The sequence below is a fragment of the Triturus cristatus genome, chromosome 1_2 (assembly GCF_964204655.1).
Source record: "Triturus cristatus chromosome 1_2, aTriCri1.1, whole genome shotgun sequence".
Taxonomy (NCBI): domain Eukaryota; kingdom Metazoa; phylum Chordata; class Amphibia; order Caudata; family Salamandridae; genus Triturus; species Triturus cristatus.
In genome coordinates, this window is record NC_140580.1 from 673977023 (window position 1) to 673993807 (window position 16785).

Sequence of the window (16785 nt, forward strand, 5' to 3'; positions counted from 1 at the left end):
CAAACCAATCCTTGTCCAGTGATGAGGACAATGGAGAAGAGGAAGGTGTTGACCTGCGTGAACAGCTCATCACCTGCTACTTTACTTGACGGTGGGTGACATTGTACAACATACCCATTGTCTGCTGATATTGCTGTTGTTGTGAAGGGGTATGTGAGAATTGTAACAGCAGCCAGTTGTGGACTCAGCAGTGGTTGGCTATGTTCCTGGGACAGGTCATCTGGGAACATCTACAGGACGTGTATGTTGACGTTGCTCCCCATTGTGACGTGTGCATGTTGGGTTATCCTGATGGTAGGTGTTGTGTGATGTCTGTGATGCCACACCCAGACCAGTGAATGTTGTTCTGTTGTGATTCCCTAGGTGCCTTCGACCTCTCCTTGCCTACATACAGCCTATACTCCTGGTACATTATGATCACGCTGTAGGCTGTGCATCCTGCAATAAAGACGGAGCAGACACAACAAAATGTGTGTAACGATATTTTATTTGCAATGATGACATGTGAGGGGGTGTACATTTCCATTGAGGTGGTGGTGGAGCAGTGTGTTGACAGCAATGGTAAATGAGATGATCGAGTAGTCACCACATTGATGTGGTGATCCAGTCCAACAGACAGATGCCCTTTACAAGGCAGTGTTTGGGAAGGACAGTCAAAAAAGTCAAGGCAGTGGTGAAGAGGGTTGCCATCATGGCTGGCTCTGTGACTGGCGTCTGGCAGGAGCTTTGCCTCCAGATACTCCCAGGGTCTTCTTAGGATGGCCCCTTGTCGTTTGGCAGGGGGGGCCCTGCTGCAGGGCCAGTGGGGTCTGAGGACTCACCCCTCTGTGGGCGCAGGGGAGGATGGTGAACTGTCATCCTGCAGCCCACCAGAGGGAGTTTGAGGTGTTGTTTGTGGCACAGGCCTGCCCCTCAGTACCGCCACTTGCTGGCCCAAGAGGTCCACAATTTGTCCCATGCGGGTGTCGATGGACCTGATCAGCAGGATGAGCTCGTGCAACAGTTCGCCAGACCGGCCTGTTCGTCCCTGGACCTGTTCGTATGCGCCAAGGACTCCAGTGATGTGTTCCAGGGATTGGGTCCCAGCCTCCTGGTGTCTATGGGTGACCCTGCCCATCCCACCTGCCCTGCTACCACAGACCTGTTGCCTCACCACTGTGGGCACCCGCATCCTCTCCCTGCCCTCCACCATCGGTGGTGTGGGGTGGTCATCCTCTGGGACAGGGAGGGTGTTGCAGGCAGCAGTGGTGGTGTGGTGGTGGTGTCGGTGGCCAAACAGGCCGTAACAGCAGGGGTCTGCAGCAAAGTTGTTATTGCCGCAGATGTGGTGGTGGGGAGGATGGGGTCCTGGGACCTGTTGCTCCCTGGCACACCAGATGGGCCGGCTTCGAGCTCATCATCCAGAAAATCCCGGGAGTCAACATCCGAGAGTCCATGTACCGGTGGGGGAGACTGGCTCTGCAGGTTGCTGGTGTTGTCCTCTGCAGTGAGTTCTTGGTCACCTGTGGATCAGATGCAAAAGTGGTCATTGTAGTGAACCCCACAAGCTTTGTGTTAGCTGTGTGTCATTCACTTTTTGTACACTGCACAATTGACTGATCATCACATTGTTTACTATGTGCTCAACTGTGCTTCCTGACATGATGCAGTGGTACATACATTACTGGTCCATGGTGTGAGGTGTCAACACATACCATGCGACCCGTGCATAATTCATGATTACGGGGACCTGTTGCCATCTAGGGACTGGCACATGTTTTTCATTGGGGACTCTCTGTTGATTTGTCTAACCTGGCAGCGTCACATCTGGCAATGGACTGGCCATTGTCATATCCTGCATACCTTTGTCCTGTCATGTGCTTATATTGATTTGTACCACCACACATGCTTTTGTGTTTTTCGAATGGTCCTTGTTGCACTTGCCCCAGGGCGATGCCCATGTCAATAGGTGCTGTGCATGATTGTGCCCAGACTTTCTTCTACATGTGCATTGGTGTGTCACACTTTGGTAGCTGTGACAGTTTCCTCAGCTTAAATGTGTGCACACTGTGCGTGGCAATGGGGTAGGTCTGCATATTTGTGCAATGGGAGGGCTGGTGTTGTCATATGGCACTGCTTACTTACCTGTAATGTGCTTACATTTTGCTTTGTTATGTGACACATCTGTGTGTGTGTGGTGGAGGCTTACATGCTGCTCAGTGGGGTCACAAGACAGAATAATATGTCTACCTACCTGTAAGTTTGTTTGGTGTACTGCAATGGCTTCCAAATGCTTCTGGGTGGGGTGGGGTGGGGGAGGACTCCATCCTGCTGAGGTCTGGGACAGGGGACATGGTGGGAGTAGTGGTACAGGCCTCCCACCCACAAGCGCCCTCCCAGGGAAGATGGCTACCTATCTGTAAGTTTATTTGGTGTACTGCAATGGCTTCCAAATGCTTCTGGGTGAGGTGGGGGAGGGCTCCATCCTGCTGAGGTGTGGGCCAGTGGGCATGGTGAAAGTAGTGTTACAGGCCTCCCACCCACAAACACCCTCCCAAGGAAGATGGCTGCCTACCTGTAAGTTTAATGAGGGTAATGGAATGGCTGACACTTGCTTCTGGGGGGGAGTGCTCAATCTTGCTGATGCTGTGGGACAAGGGGGCCTGTTGCGAGCTGTAGTGCTGCCTGCCTGTACACATGCCACCATGGTAATGTTGTTGGCTACGTTTAGGGTGAATTGGAGTGGGTGATTGTTGGATCTGTGAGACATGTTTTTGTGAGTGTGTGGTGCAGATGGATGGGATTTGTCCTAGGTGGTGTAGCTTTGTAGTTGTGCAAGTCAGTACATATCAGTGTGGTGGTAGTCATTTGTTTGTACTTACCTGCCTCCACTCCCCCGGCTACTCCTGTGGGACTCTCTGGATGCAGTATGGCAAGCACCTTCTCCTCCCATGGTGTGAATGGTTTTGGTGGAATGGGAGAGCCGCCGCCAGTCCTCTGAGCCAGCTCACGGTTCTTGCTTCTCCTCTTTTTGACAACCCTCTTCAGATCATGCCACCGCTTCATGATCTCCTTTTTGGATCTTGGGGTGGTCCCTACTGCATTGACCCTTTGGACTATCCTTGCCCACATTTGTGTCCTTGTGGCTAATGGTGTCTGTTGGATCAGGGTACCAAACAGTTGTGGTTCCAATCTGACTACCTCATTTGCCATAACATTCTACTCACTGTTGTGTTCTTTGCCTCTCCTTTGAGCAGGTGTGTGTGTCCCTTCTGTCCTGGAGTATTGCAAAGGATTGTGGTCAGGGAAGGGGCTTTGTACTCAGGTGTGGTGTGTGTGTTGTCCTGGGAGATGTATTTTTTCTTTTTGCCATGTGGTTGTGTCATTGGGGTGTGTTTTGTGTGTTGGGGGGCATGGCTAGTTTGCTGTGTGCACTTTTTAGCCTTATTGTGGGTTTTTGGCTTTGTCCGCCATGTTTTTCACGGATCGTCCGCAGCGGTGGCTGTGCTGCAGCTCTTCCGCTGGCTCTCCCATTCATCGCAGTGCGTGACCGCGGCGGTCGGAAACAGCGGTACGTACCGTCGGGGAATCCTAATTTCCTGTGCGGTGTCTCTGCTATGCTTGCGGCGGGTTGGTGTTTTTCCACCTCGTATCCGACTGCCGCGGACGGATTTTGGCACTCACCGCCCGTTACGGGCATTTTTTCTTGGCACCGTTCCGCCACGTTCTGTGTTTTTTGGCAGATGATCTCAATTTGGCCGCCAGTTTTTCCACGGTACAGGCGGGCGGTTGTTTTCCGCTTCCAGGGTGGTTGGGGTGGTTTTCCGCCCGCCATCCTAATGAGCCCCTAAGTCTTTGCTGCTTTAATTAGTGCCTTATACTCTGTAAATAATATTTTACACTTGACTTTTTCAGCCGGACAATATTAATTCCTCTATTTCCACTCTTGTAGCCTGCATTTCACTTGAAATGCTTTTAATTCTTGTGAGAACAATGGGGGTGATGGATTTTTCCTGTGACTTTTTAAAATATTTTCATTCACCAATCGAAGGGCTGCTGAGTTTAGCTAGTGAGTGTAATTAATTGCTGCGTTATTCACGTTCGTATCTGGGATAGGGGATGAGTTTGAGAGGATGTCCTTCAGTTACTCGACATTAAGGTTCTTATAGGGCTGGTACTTACTGGTTCTGGGTTTATTATTACATGGACCTTTGTTTAGGGGAACCTCAATTAAAAAGAAAATGGTCTTATGATCTGACCATGCTACTGGCAGGACTTGCTCCATTTTTAGTTCCTGATTATTTGTGAATATTCCATCCAGTGTGTAGTTGGCAAGATGGGTGGGTTCTCCTATTAACTGATTTGAGTCAAAACTCCTAAGAGTATCGACCAAATGATCCGTATCCATGTTATTTGAAAGCTCAAGGTGAAAATTAAAATTACCCACATATGTGAAGCTAGAGTAATTTACAGAGGATTTCATGAAGTCCTGAATTGTTTTGGATAAAGTTGGCCCTAGGGCCTGGTGGGCGATAGATTAATAGTCCCTGAAAAGGGAATGTGTTATTCAATTTGAAACTAAAGCCCGGTGTTTCATCTAAATTTATCCCCTGGGGCACAGAAAATCTGGATCAGTAACTTCTAAGATGGCGGCAAGCTAGGAAACAGAAATGGGACTCCTCACCTTTGGCTCTCTCAGCTCAAATGGGACAAACACACGCGGCAGACCGGAAAGTCAAGGGAAGCTGGTCAGGCGAGTTCCATTTATTGAAAAATCCATGATACTCCTGTTTAAAATAAAGAGTTAATAGCAGGAGTATTAAAAATGGTGGTCTGCTGGGAACTAATCAGGCAGCGGGCTATTACATTCTAATAGGGTAGGAAGTCTTACATGAGGTAGTTGTACAATGCTTAAAAGAAGCAGCTCCTTACTGTATCTGATGTCCGACCATATATACATATATATACATAAAGAAGAAAAATGTTAAAATGAAATATAAAAAAAATTTGGTAAACCAAGGAATTTGAAATGGGAGACTAAAAATCAAGGGGCATATCCCAATGCTGGTGGGAGCGCCACTGACAAGCTGTCAGTGGCGGTCCAACCGACAGACAGCCATTTGGGCCGACCACGGCATTGTCTGTCGAGGGATGGACCGCTGCCTCCACCAGGAGCTACTGATCCCAATGGCACGGCAGTTGGAATCGTGATCCTGAATGGAGGTGGGCTCTGCCGTCAGCATCACGATCTCCATTTTCCACAGCTTTTTCATGGCAGTCCCACCGCCATGAAAAGGCTGTCTGAAAAGGACTTTGGGGGCCCAAAGCAGAGCTTCCATGACCCATGGGCCACTTCTAAGTGGCCAGGAGGGACAAGTAATGCCCTCCAAACATCCATGCATCATGTGCCAGGCACACCACATTCACTTCGATGAATAATTTTGATTAGAATGCCTACAAGAAACTTGGGAAATAGGCCGGATCCACATGGATGGCTATCGCTCCATCCAGACAGCAGCGGACCCCTCTAGAGCTGGTTGAGCAAGTGGGGGCATAATGACCTTAGTAGCAAATAAAGTCAGGCTTAAGGTCTTACACTTTTCAAATTGCTCCCTTTACTACCATATTCTGCTTTGTAAAGAACATAAAGGATAGGATTGGATTCTGATTCATTTTTATGACAATAACTTTGATGGCATGTGGCAATGGTGGAGGATGCACTGAAAAAAGATATTATCACCCTATGAAAGCTCATCGAAACTGTCTTAACATACTATGGCTGGGTAATTTCAATGCCCATAGTTTTAATAAGATGGGTACTTCAGTGTGCAGATTGACTGATGGGGAGGGGTAAGCCATCCGACATGTTGTCCATATTGAATATGGCAATGCGCTTAACAGCTTGCTTTGGAGATAAATAACACTCCCCACCCTAATACTGTTCTTTGGGCATATGTTTTCTTCCCTGACTCATGGCTTGAGCATAGATTACATTCTTGTTTCTGAATACTTTAGAGGGCAATTTAATCATGCTGAGTCTACATTTCTTGCTTTTAGCTATCACACAGCTATCTAATGTCAAATGAATTGGGGAAATATGTGAATCCCTCCTGATGATAAAATAATTAGGCCCTCCAAAGCCAGAAAGAATGGGATTGTGCTGAAATGGGATAAAATTGACACAACAAAATGTATCCCTATAATCATTGCCAAAATGAATCTGGAGGTAATGACCTGCCTAGACTTAAATCCAGCAGAGGGGTCTCTATCGCCAGCTTTTGAGCAGATCCTATGCAAAATTTAAAGTAACTTGCTTCGACCTAACTCCCCCAATAGGCCCAAAATTGCATGCTGGGTTGATGGTGACTGTGCAAAGGAACTAAAAAATCTCAATGCTGCACTTAGGATTACACAGGGAGATATTCTTTTAGTAAGGTTGTAGGAGAGTAGGATCTGCTTCACATGGGTACCCCCAATTTTTGCTGGTGTTTCACTGTTTTTCGACCTTAGTCTGGCTGTGGCCCTGTTAATCAGGACCACAGCCTAACTGCTTCCTCTCTTAAATGGTTTCCATGTGCATTAGGTAGATATCTAATTGGATTCTGGAGTGCCTTATAAGCCTCTAGTATATGGTATACTATGTACCTAGGGCATAGGTACCACAGAGGCCTACCAGGGGCTGAAGCATGTATTATGTCACCCCTGGGAAGCACTAAAAAATGGCACCACAGATCTGCTACTGCAGCCTGGGTAAGGGTGTGCTTGCACCCTTTACAGTGGTATAGGCTACCTATATCCACCTATATATATCACCAACAAGTGCTCACTTACGGGTACGAAGTAGGCAGGACACCGCTCCGGGGTTCAAAGTGGCTTTATTGAATCAATTGATGCGTGCAATGAAGTCCGTGAAACGCTAAGGCAGACGCGTTTCTAGCCGGGACGGCTTTCATCAGTGCCGGAATCACAGGTATGGTCTATTTCACAAGGAGATCTTTAAAGCGTTCCGAAACCACCCCCAATGTAACAGTTTCTTAGCTCCTCCTCATTTACTAGGTGTGTACCTCATCACGCAGCGTTTCCTGGCAGGCTGCATGCTGGATCATGTAGTTTATCGTGGAAACCTTATCAGGTGATAACGAGAATCCAAAACACACAGTGGTGTCCCCAAACTCGGCGATATTCACATATTCCGCCGCAGCTAGCCATGGTGAAAATATCCGGTTCATACCACTCGTATCCCCTTAATCAGGTAGTACAGTTACTCCTCCTCTCTCCCCTTGTAAAACGATACTGCTCCATGGCAATTACCAGCTTGGGGGGGCTCTGCGTTGCAATGTCATTGCGCCATACCAAAGTTTGTCAACTCTCGCAGAGCGCCTGAACGAGAGGGCGTGTCTTTTGCCGGTGTTGACAATACCGGCTAACCATCACCACCAAGTGCTCACTTACGGGTACGAAGTAGGCAGGACACCGCTCCGGGGTTCAAAGTGGCTTTATTGAATCAATTGATGCGTGCAATGAAGTCCGTGAAACGCTAAGGCAGACGCGTTTCTAGCCGGGACGGCTTTCATCAGTGCCGGAATCACAGGTATGGTCTATTTCACAAGAAGATCTTTAAAGCGTTCCGAAACCACTCCCAATGTAACAGTTTCTTAGCTCCTCCTCATTTACAAGGTGTGTACCTCATCACGCAGCGTTTCCTGGCAGGCTGCATGCTGGATCATGTAGTTTATCGTGGAAACCTTATCAGGTGATAACGAGAATCCAAAACACACAGTGGTGTCTCCAAACTCGGCGATATTCACATATTCCGCCGCAGCTAGCCATGGTGAAAATATCCGGTTCATACCACTCGTATCCCCTTAATCAGGTAGTACAGTTACTCCTCCTCTCTCCCCTTGTAAAACGATACTGCTCCATGGCAATTACCAGCTTGGGGGGGCTCTGCGTTGCAATGTCATTGCGCCATACCAAAGTTTGTCAACTCTCGCAGAGCGCCTGAACGAGAGGGCGTGTCTTTTGCCGGTGTTGACAATACCGGCTAACCATCACCACCAAGTACTCACTTACGGGTACGAAGTAGGCAGGACACCGCTCCGGGGTTCAAAGTGGCTTTATTGAATCAATTGATGCGTGCAAAGAAGTCCGTGAAACGCTAAGGCAGACGCGTTTCTAGCCGGGACGGCTTTCATCAGTGCCGGAATCACAGGTATGGTCTATTTCACAAGGAGATCTTTAAAGCGTTCCGAAACCACTCCCAATGTAACAGTTTCTTAGCTCCTCCTCATTTACCAGATGTGTACCTCATCACGCAGCGTTTCCTGGCAGGCTGCATGCTGGATCATGTAGTTTAGCGTGGAAACCTTATCAGGTGATAACGAGAATCCAAAACACACAGTGGTGTCCCCAAACTCTGCGATATTCACATATTCCGCCGCAGCTAGCCATGGTGAAAATATCCGGTTCATACCACTCGTATCCCCTTAATTAGGTAGTACAGTTACTCCTCCTCTCTCCCCTTGTAAAACGATACTGCTCCATGGCAATTACCAGCTTGGGGGGGCTCTGCGTTGCAATGTCATTGCGCCATACCAAAGTTTGTCAACTCTCGCAGAGCGCCTGAACGAGAGGGCGTGTCTTTTGCCGGTGTTGACAATACCGGCTAACCATCACCACCAAGTGCTCACTTACGGGTACGAAGTAGGCAGGACACCGCTCCGGGGTTCAAAGTGGCTTTATTGAATCAATTGATGCGTGCAAAGAAGTCCGTGAAACGCTAAGGCAGACGCGTTTCTAGCCGGGACGGCTTTCATCAGTGCCGGAATCACAGGTATGGTCTATTTCACAAGGAGATCTTTAAAGCGTTCCGAAACCACTCCCAATGTAACAGTTTCTTAGCTCCTCCTCATTTACCAGGTGTGTACCTCATCACGCAGCGTTTCCTGGCAGGCTGCATGCTGGATCATGTAGTTTATCGTGGAAACCTTATCAGGTGATAACGAGAATCCAAAACACACAGTGGTGTCCCCAAACTCGGCGATATTCACATATTCCGCCGCAGCTAGCCATGGTGAAAATATCCGGTTCATACCACTCGTATCCCCTTAATCAGGTAGTACAGTTACTCCTCCTCTCTCCCCTTGTAAAACGATACTGCTCCATGGCAATTACCAGCTTGGGGGGGCTCTGCGTTGCAATGTCATTGCGCCATACCAAAGTTTGTCAACTCTCGCAGAGCGCCTGAACGAGAGGGCGTGTCTTTTGCCGGTGTTGACAATACCGGCTAACCCTCACCACCAAGTGCTCACTTACGGGTACGAAGTAGGCAGGACACCGCTCCGGGGTTCAAAGTATATACATATAAACCTATAAGTCACTCCTATGGCAGGCCTTAACAATCCTAAAGGCAGAGTGCTTGGTTTTGTGTGAGAGGGTGCCCAAGCATGAGCTGAGCCCCTCTGCAGCTTTTAGAAATACTCCCTTATGGCCGTTCTGTGATACAGCCATACCATTTACTCTTAAGTGCATTATAACCTTGCGGTAAATGCTAACTGTGGAATGGCTGCATCAAAACATGTCGTGTTTGGTGTCAAACGCTTTGGAATACTACCCCCCGCCAGTTCTGGTGGCGGGGGTAGCATTCCACCCTTCTAGAGGGAGGGACATGTTCACACTGGTCAAACCCGGTAGGACTTTCCTGAGCCCTGGCATCACAAAATGGATGCCTCTGCCACAGACACGGGTCTGGCCTCCTGCTGCTGACCGAAAACTCCGGCAGGGGAGGCCTGGACAATAGGTTTGCTGTCGAATCAGGGTGTAACCACCTCCCCAGACAGGCAGATGTGTATTGGGCCTGGGCGGGAGCACTCTCTGGTGCTTTGAAGTCCTGCACTGGGGCACATTTGGTGTCCCTGTGCATAGTCCAGTTCAAACCAGTTGCAGGGGCTACCTGCCCCTGTTCTGGCGTGAAACTGGACAAAGGAAATGGGTGTAACCACCCCTCTTTCCAGGCCCACCCATAGGTGGGGCCTTAGAGTTAGTCCATCCCCTAAACTTACTATAAGTATAGGAATCCAGTCCCTAGGACTTTAGATTACCCTGGACGAAACTCTGCAACATACATCCTGGACCTTCGACGTTCTACCTTGACTAGAAGACTGAAGAAATCTCCCTTGGGGTCAAGGAGTGACTCCCCTGCTTGGCAGGCACCAAAGAAGCAACTGACCGGTCTGCATCGCTGAAGCTCCCGCTGTATGCTGTAGTCTTCGTATCACCAGAGGTAGATTTCCAGACTTCCCTGAGGCTACCCTGAGTACACAGCAAAGCTGAGGCCCGTGGCTATCATGGGTGACGTGGAACCGTGACCCCTGGACACCGTGAACTTTTGCAGCAACACTATCTTCCTGGTCCTCCTTGAAGTTGTGCTTTGGGCTCCGAGTAGCCCCAGCCATGAGCACCTCCTGCACCGAAGATTGTTGGCCCCCACTCCACGAGTGACCCGTCGGCCAGTTTCAAGTGCGACCGCTTGAGGCTCCTTCACGATCACTAGCCCGTTGGCTAGCAGGTCACCACAAAGGCAAGTCTTCTTCTGCTTGGGCTTTTCTGGTTGCTCCAGACATGCCCTGCCTTACCCTTGCTGGGTGAGTCCCTCAGATCTTGCTGGTCTGCACCGCAGTCCTTTCTCTGAAATTCCAGTGACTTGCTGTTGCCAAGGCTTGTTGGGTCCATTCTGGTCGCCGACACCGCAACACTCGACAGACTTCGTCGACACCTCCTGGACCTCGTGGCTGAAGAGTCAAGACACCCATCAACTCACCTGAAGCACCTGACATCTGTGGGCATTGGTCCTTCCTGCCATTGGTCACTGGCAAGTGACCCAGACTCTGTCGCCTCTGATTTCAGGTTCCTTCCTTCCTAGATCCGGGCTTGGATCTCTTCGGACACTTCTCCTCTTCACGGCAGCAGCAGTTCTTTGCAGGCTTCCATTGAAATCGACGACGCGACCCAACACCAAAAGACACCTATGCACCCGGCTTCCCTGGGTGAGGTAACTCAAGTACTCCAGTGCTCCCGTGGGTGCTAGCCCGCGACATTGCCCATAGAAGATAACGGGAACCCGTGGTTGTGTTCACACACTGCATACAGTCCCCATGGGTCCCCTGTGTCACTACCTTGGGGTCCCAGCGATTCTACAGGCTCCAGGCCTTGTTTCTAGTTCAGTCGTGGTTCTTATACCACTTTTTTGGGATATAGTTTGGTACGCCCCTAGGGCCCAAACGTGTATTTGTGCTATTACTGATGCTTGTTCACTTGTAAATTAAGTACTTCGAACTTCAGTCTCATAAAGAGACTAGAGGGGTGTGTTTTATCTTAAATACATATATTTTAAATATATACCTGGTGTGGTTGTCCTTTCATTTGATCATTCAAGAGATTATAGACTGGTGAAACAAGCTGCTTTACATTCCTTCGAGACTTAGCCTGAAGGCTGCTCTCCATAGCTACCACTAGGATAGCTTTCAATAAAGGTTGTCTTTAACCTATCACCATAAGGGGTTGTTTGGACTGATACAAGGTGCCCACTAGAACTCGTGGACAGCATATATCAGGCCACCTTCTCACATTGGTGTGCAGCGTGTGGGATTCCAGCTTGCTATTGTTTTACCAGATAATCTCAATTGAATTGATCAACTGAAAACAACTAAAGGTACCTGAGGTACATATAATATCAAGTTTAGCTACAGTAAGTTCTGCTGAACTTAGAGTTGTGTCAAGGGATAGCACACCCTTTCTACAACTCAAGAGAGTTTAGTAGGCCACACTAGTGTAGGTAGTGCAATACACCACACCACATTAGTAATGTCTAACCAGTCAGGAACCAGTGGGTCTCTACCAGGAACCAGTGAGCTCCTTCCCTATAAATATGAGGATCTCTCCTTTGCTCAGCTTAGGGCCTTATGTTCCATTAGGAAGCTGAAGACAGGCAAAAGTCTATCCACCCAGCATCTCATAAAGATATTTAGACTGGATGATATCACAGGGCCTAGTGGGCCTGATGAGGTAGACAGTGTGGGTGGAACAGCATGTGAGGATGGGCTTAGGGGTAATACTTCCACTGACCCTACCTCTAATGCTGACCAGATTGGTGACAATGACCAAGATCTGGTGAACACAGCTCTTCAGGATGAGGATGAGGAGGATGACAACAATGCTCCTTCCTTTATTCCTCCTGGTAGAGTTGAACATAGGGCTAGAAGGGATAGATCTCTGTCAAGGGGATCTGCACAGTCCAACTCCTCTATAGGGACCTCTGTCTCTTCTCACAAAGGGAGGGAAACTTCCCAGGAGAGGAGAGAGAGACTGCTGAAGTATGAGCAAGACAAGTTCAACCTCAGAAATCAGCAGATGGCCTTAGATAGGGAAGCCCTAGAGCTCTACAGAGCTAGTAAAAAGGAGGAACTAGAGTCCCTTAGTGGCAGCAATTTCCCTAGAGATAGGGAGAGGTCTTATGACCATAGAAACCTAAGTAAGATTGACCCTCCCTACCAGAGTGGGGATGACATCCAAAAATGGATAACTGCCTTGGAGAGGGCCTGTAAAGTACAGAAGGTACCTCAAGGTCAGTGTGCAGCAATCTTATGGCTCTCCTTTGCAGACAAAGGTAGAGATAAGCGCCTCACCGTAAGAGAAGAGGATGCTGATGATTACCAGGTCTTGAAAAGTGCACTAATAGATGGGTTTGGCCTAACCACTGAACAATACAAGTTAAAGTTCAGAGGCACCTAAAAAGCACAAAATCAAGACTGGGTTGACTTTGTTGACTGTGCTGCTAAGGCTCTGGAATGTTGGTTATTGGGCAGTAAAGTGTGTGACTTGAAAGGATTGTACAATCTGATAATGAGGGAGCAGATTCTTAATAACTGTCAAAATCAGCTGTTGCACCAGTACCTGGTAGACTCTGATCTGACCTCTCCCCAAGAATTGGGAAAGAAGGCAGACAAATGGGTCAGAACCAGGGTGAGGCAGAAGGTACAGAACCAAGGCGGTGACGCAAAGAAGCAGGAATCCAAAAACTCTGACAAGGGTGGGGACAAGGGTAAAGACCAGAAGTCTTCTCAAGGGCCCTAAAAATCTTCTTCAGGTGGGGATTCACAGGCTAACAAAGGGAAAGGCCAAAAGAAACCTTGGTACAAAATCTTTAAACAGAAAACACACTGGACCAGTGACTGCCACAAGGCCAAAGAAAATACTCCAGCCACCACCAATGACCCTAAGGCACCTGCTCCCCCTAGTGCAGTTACAATTGGCGGTGGGAATACACAGAATAAGGGTGTAGTAGGGTTGACCCTGGATTCTGAGATGGACTCTGGCCTAGTAAGAGTACCAACTCAGGCTGTGCTTGTCAGTGATGGGGGCATGGATATGTCCCCCTTTGTGAGTCCCAGTAACCTGGGCAAATACAGACAGCATCCTTTAATGAATGGAGTAGAAGCTTGGGCATTCAGGGACACAGGAACAAGTGTCACAATGGTGACAAAAGATCTTGTGGATCCTTGGCAGATTATACTTGGTGAAATGCACCAAGTGACCAATGCTAGCAAAGTCAGAACAGACCATTCTCTGGCAGTTGTTAACTTCTCCTGGGGAGGGGTAACTGGCCTTAAGAAGATTGTGGTAAGTGCAGACCTACCAGTACAGTGCGTGCTTGGCAATGATCTAGAGACTTCAGCTTGGGCTGAAGTGGAGCTCAGGACACATGCAGAAATGTTAGGGATCCCTGCTCATGTATTTGCTGTGACTAGGTCACAGGCCAAAATGTCTAAAACTGGACAGGCCCTGGATTCTGGAATAATGGTCCAGGTGCCTCACAAGAGGAGGAGCAGTAGGGTTAAGGCAGAGCCTTCCCACCTGACTCAGAATGCTGATCAGTCTCCTCATGGAGATGATCTTGAGCCTGAAGAAGGAACTGTCCCAGAGGAGCGTGAACCTCACCAGGTTGAGTTCTTGGGGACAGGGGGCCCTTCCAGGTCTGATCTGAGCCAGGAGCAGAAAACCTGCTCCTCTCTTGAACCCCTCAGACAGCAAGCTGCTGATGAGGCTGCTGGGAATGCTAGTGGCACCCATAAGGTTTATTGGGATGATGGACTCCCATACTCAGAGAGTAGAGACCCCAAGCCTGATGCATCCAGGAGGTTGGTTATACCTCTGAAGTTTAGGGGTTTCCCATTGACACTAGCCCATGATATTCCCCTAGCAGGACACCTGGGCCAGAACAAGACTTCGGACAGAATTGTTCCTCACTTTCACTGGCCCCACATGTCTGAAGACACAAAGGAGTTTTGTCGCTCATGTGTAACCTGCCAAGCCAGTGGCAAAGCAGGTGGCACTACAAAGGCCCCCCTGATAACACTACCTGTGGGGGGGTTCCCTTTGAGAGGGTTGGGATTGACATTGTTGGTCTCATGGATCCTCAAACAGCATCTGGGCACAGATTTATTCTGGTGGTGGTGGTGAATCATGCCAACAGGTACCCACTACCAGTACCTGTAGTGGCAAGAGGTCTCTTGAGTGTATTCTCAAGAGTAGGCTTTCCTAAGGAGGTAGTATCTGACAGGGTTGCAAACTTCATGTCTAGTTACTTGACTACTATGTGGAAGGAGTGTGGAGTGAACTACAAGTTCACCACACCCTATCACCCACAATGCAATGGTTTAGTTGAGAGATTCAACAAAACCTTAAAGGGCAAGACCAAAGGCCTCCCAGAGAATCTTAGGCGAAAATGGGACCTACTCTTGCCCTGCCTTTTTTTTGCATACAGAGACGTGCCTCAAAGGGGTGTTGGCTACAGCCCATTTGAACTTTTGTTTGGACACCCTGTCAGGGGTCCATTGTGTTTGGTGAAGGAAGGATGGGAGTTACCTCTCAAGCCCCCAAAGCAAGAAATAGTGGACTATGTACTTGGTCTCCACTCCAGGATGGCTGAGCACATGAAAAAGGCAAAGAAAAACCTTGAGGCTAGCCAGGAACTGAAAAAAGCCTGGCACGACCAAAAGGCTGTACTGACTGTTTACCAGCCAGGACAGAAAGTGTGGGTGTTGGAGCCTGTGGCCCCAGCAGCCCTCCAGGACAAATGGAGTGGCCCCCATACAATTGTTGAACAAAAAGGGGAGGTTACCTTCTTGGTAGACCTTCGAACCCCTAGGAATCCCCATAGGGTACTTCATGTCAACAGACTAAAACCATATGTTGACAGGGCAGACATGGGATTGCTCATGGCTCCTGATGAAGGACAGGAGGAAGAGAGTGACCCACTCCCTGACCTGCTTTCTCAGAACCCTGATGATGGGTCAGTTGATGGTGTAGCCTTGGCAGTCAGCCTCACTGCCCAGCAGCAAACTGACTGCAGAAACCTTCTCAGCCAGTTCAGACATATGTTTTCTCTGACTCCAAGTCAGACCACCTGGTGCACTCATGAAGTGGACACTGGGGACAGTCTACCTGTGAATAATAAGATCTACATGCAACCTGACCATGTCAGGGACTGTATAAGGACAGAAGTCCAAAAGATGTTGGATCTGGGTGTGATTGAACCCTCAGTTAGCCCTTGGGCTAGCCCAGTAGTCCTGGTACCTAAACCTCACATCAGTGGTGGAAAAAAGAGAGATGAGGTTTTGTGTAGACTACAGGGGTCTCAATGCAGTCACTAGGACTGATGCCCATCCCATCTCCAGGGCAGATGAGCTGATAGATACTTTGGCCTCAGCCAAGTTTCTAAGCATATTTGACCTGACAGCTGGCTGCTGGCAGATCAGACTAGCTGATGATGCAAAGCCAAAGACAGCATTTTCTACGCCTATTGGGCACTATCAATTTGTGGTAATGCCCTTTGGTTTGAAGAATGCACCTGCCACTTTCCAAAGGTTGGTGAATCAAGTCCTTACAGGCCTGGAAGACTTTAGTGCAGCATATCTAGATGATATTGCTGTCTTCAGCTCCACCTGGGAGGATCACCTGGTCCACCTGAGGAATGTTTAGGAGGCCCTGCAAAAAGCAGGCCTAACTATCAAGGCTACTAAGTGTCAGATAGGGCAGAGTCAGGTTGTGTACCTGGGCCACCTTGTAGGTGGAGGCCAGGTTCAACCATTGCAGAGCAAAATTCAGACCATAATGGACTGGGTTGCTCCAACTACCCAGACTCAGGTGAGAACCTTCTTAAGCCTGACTGGGTACTATAGGAGATTTGTCAAAGGGTATGGATCAATAGCGACACCCTTCAATGACTTAACTTCTAAAAAGATGCCCAAAAAGGTTCAGTGGACAGCTGGCTGTCAAAAGGCATTTGATGACCTGAAGCAGGCCATGTGCACTGCTCCCATTCTGCAGAATCCTGACTACTCCAAGAGGTTCACTGTTCAAACAGATGCATCTGAATTGGGGGTACAGTCACAATTGAATGAAGAAGGTCAGGATCAGCCAGTAGCTTTCATAAGCAGAAGGCTGACCTCTAGAGAGAAACGTTGGTCAGCCATTGAGAGGGAGGCCTTTGCTGTGGTTTGGGGTCTGAAGAAGTTGAGGCCATACTTGTTTGGTACTCACTTCCTTGTTCAGACAGACCATAAGCCCCTCTTATGGCTAAAACAAATGAAGGGTGAAAACTCCAAACTGCTTAGGTGGTCCATTTCCCTACAGGGGATGGACTTTACAGTGGAACATAGACCTGGGAGTAAACATGCCAATGCAGATGGACTCTCTAGGTATTTCCACTTAGAACATGAAGACTCAACTGGTCAAGGTTAGTTTAAT